Here is a 3,680-nt window from a genome sequence, read left to right as displayed (position 1 = left end):
ATATATAAATGTATATATATTACATACTACAATTGAATAAACAATGATATATATGTATATAGAAAAAATGATGTATGTCTGTATGTACTTATGTTTGTATGTGCATACCTATGTGTATAAGTATTCAGTTAACTCTCTCTCTCTAATCATGTGTTTTTTTAATTATGTTTGTCTTTCACAAATATTGTTAGAAGCTATGTAAGGTTGGCGGGGGGGGGAGCAACCGAATATCACTGATTTCATTACTCTTTTTGTTAATATTGCATTACTAACATCATTATGATCTTGATGCTTGAAGTGTCAAGGAAAAAAAAAATGAAATGGCAAAAAAAAAAAAAAAAAAAAAAAAAAAAAAAAAAAAAAAAAAAAAAAATCACACACCATAAATTCAATAGACATTTATTCACAGATGAATCCTATCCAATAGTTGATTAAACACAGAAAATAGAATCACATTCCATATCTCAAAAACTACCTATTTTAAATAGAGACAAGGTTGAAATATACATTATTTCTTGCCCCAAGTCATACCACCATCAACATTAATAAATAAAAACAAATGTAAAATTACTGTCAGAGACTATAGTTTCTAATTGTGTCTGAGTTCCCTCTAAATACAATATTCTTCCATAGTAGTAATTTGTTCGTCAGATTAAATACTGTTATTCTGAGTTAATGATTGAGAAATGGCTCCACAAGCTAGCAGCTTCCATGTTCTTTTAATTAAGCTTTATGACCAATCTTACGATGTATTTTCGAAATTTTGCTACAAAACTAATTGGTTTTATTCATTTTGATCTTAATTGGAGAGAAAAAAAAATACAAATGATCTAAAAATAAAGTACTGAACTGTTTTCTTTATTTCTAAATTTCTGTTATTTCATTTCATTTTATTGTTATTCTATAATGAAACTAAATAACAGAAAACAAAATTCAGACAGTTCTCTCTCTCTTTCTATTTCTCTCTCTCTCTCTTTCTCTCTCTCTCTCACACACACACACACACACACAATGGACTATCATAAAAAATGCAAAAACAAGCTGACTGTTAAGAATTGTTGGAAGCAATGTGTGTCAGAAAGTTAGGGAGAAAATTATTTTAATCTATGATTTAAGGATTGAAGAAATATATAAACCATTGTTTCACACTCTCTTGTGTTTCATGATATTTTCTAATTTCTCTTCACTTTACTATTTATTTTAATTTATTTTCATTCTATTTCAGCTTTTTGCACTTTCACATTCTTTCTCACCCCAATACACACCTTATCTCTCTAAAGTTTCAACTTTTTTCAATATTTTTCTCTCTAAACTTCCTCCTTTTCTTCAGCACTTTTCTCATATCTCTGCCATTCACCTCATATATGGTCTCATGAAAAGCATCAAGAGAAAAATGGAGAGCAGAATGGAAAGGTGAAATTAGAAGAATAATACAGAAATAAGAAAACAAATGTATAAAACAACAATTACATTAGTAATTAAAAGGAGTTGCTGGGTTGTAATTTAAAGGATATATGAAATAATCTTGTTACATTAAATTTTGAAATTAATTTTAGTTTTTAAGTATGTAAGAGATCTATAAATTTGTCTTATTTGTGGTTTCTTATTTTGAAATTTAAATTCATTTATTACTATCCATCAAACTTGTCATAAATGGTGTGAACAAATGAAATAACTGACTGATATCATTAAAGCTGCTGACTGTATTACAACCAGGTCTATCAATAAATACAATTATTTTAAACCTACTGCTAATTTCTAGCATTTCAGTTAAAGATAATATTATATAGATTGGCAAAGGAAACATCCATTGGCATTATGTCACACATGTGATAAAATAGCTTTGTATTAATAAATAACTCTGAAAAACTTCTACCCCTATTCCTAGAATCAGAATGTATTGAATGTGTATCATACCCTTGAAAGACTTATTTGTGTTATAGCAATGTGATGTATCGTAAAAATAAAATGTTATTGAAATGAATAATTCATAGAATTGAAAATACTTCTCACGTTTCTCTTTTTCTGGCTTGCTAATGTTTATCTATAAATGAAAAATAAACAGAATTGCAAAATTTCTTTCATACTTTTAACCATATCTTACAAAACTGAGATGTAAATAAATTTAACTTTCAAAGTCTTGGAGATTCAGACATAAGTGTATTACATCAAAATAGACATGCATGCATGCAAAATGCAATGGAATCCAGATACAGAAGGGACAGACACACTAAGAACATGCAAAAAGAAGAATAAATAATGCAATATCATTATATATTACCATAGTTACAAATGCTATAGCTTCTACAATAATCTAAGCCGTATAAGAGAAGAGCTTGAAAACCAAACTGAATTTTTAACATAGTGAGCATTTATGTATGTATGAAAAATAAGTTAGAAAAGTAAATATAAATGAATTATTTGGATCATGAATTATTTGGATCTATGAAGTGAGAATGGGTACCTCCAAAATCAATGGAAAAATATATCAAACATTCACAGATGCATATATAAATAATCATAGTTATACATTTGAAAAAATCTGTACCAACATAAAACGAGTATACAGCAAATACGTACAGAAGTGTGTGTGTGTGTGTGTGTGTGTGTGTAAATGGGCATGCGTGCACACATATGCACACATACATATAGTTTAATGAAACTGAATATGCAACTTGTGACTTGAGTTTCATGCACCTACAAACTTGTGGATTTATACATATAGATCAAAATATTCATTTGTGTGTGTGTGTGTGTGTGTGTGTGTGTGTGTGTGTGTGCGTGTGTCAGTGTATTTAACCAAGGCTTGGTGTTGTTGCAGTCTATGCAAATGCATTGAGCTGTGTATTTAATCTGAGCCAGTTGTTTGTGGCTTGATTCTTGTCGGTGTCAAATAATTATGAATGTGTTTGTGTAGAGTTAATGTCATTATTTTAAAGATGGGTTTATTTTTGTATCAGTGATATCTTATAATCTTAGTCCTCTTGTTTAATAGGTGCCTGTTTTGTGCCCTTTATTGGACTAAACAAGTGGAAGCTGGAAGGTATCATTCTGGGCTGTGTGGTGGCTGGAGAGCCAATGACTAAACTAATTTGTTGTTGACTGCCTAGTTCATTGCAAAAGACATGTGTGTAGTTGTACATTGTTATAGTAAATGTTGATTGGTTTCTTGTCCAGTCTCTTCTTATTGCTTTGCTAAACTCTTTAAAGGTATCACTGTACCGCTTACTAGTCATAGTAAAGCTATTTTCCAGAAAATGAAAGAAAATAATTTTTTTGCCACCCATCAAGCAGTTACCATAATTTTCAGTGCAGATCTTTGTTATTTTTTTTAGCATTTTAAGCGTAGTAGAAGAGACCATTCCATAGGCAGCCTTCATATCTGGATTGATCATGTTTCATCGTTTGTCACCTTCTTTTAACTTTTACTTGTTTCAGTTATTTGACTGTAGTCATGCTGGGGCACAGTCTCGAAGGATTTTCGTCAAACAAATCGACTTTAGGACTTATTAGTTTTTGAAGCTTAGTACTTATTCTATTTGTCACTTTTGCTGAACTGCTAAGTTAGAGGGACATAAACACACCACCACCATTCGCCAAGCAGTGCGGGTGGACAAACACAGACACAGATACAACACACACACACACACACACACACACGCACACACACACACACACAC

This window comes from Octopus bimaculoides, chromosome 3 (genome assembly GCF_001194135.2).
Source record: "Octopus bimaculoides isolate UCB-OBI-ISO-001 chromosome 3, ASM119413v2, whole genome shotgun sequence".
Lineage (NCBI taxonomy): Eukaryota > Metazoa > Mollusca > Cephalopoda > Octopoda > Octopodidae > Octopus > Octopus bimaculoides.
This window is presented reverse-complemented; position numbering follows the sequence as displayed.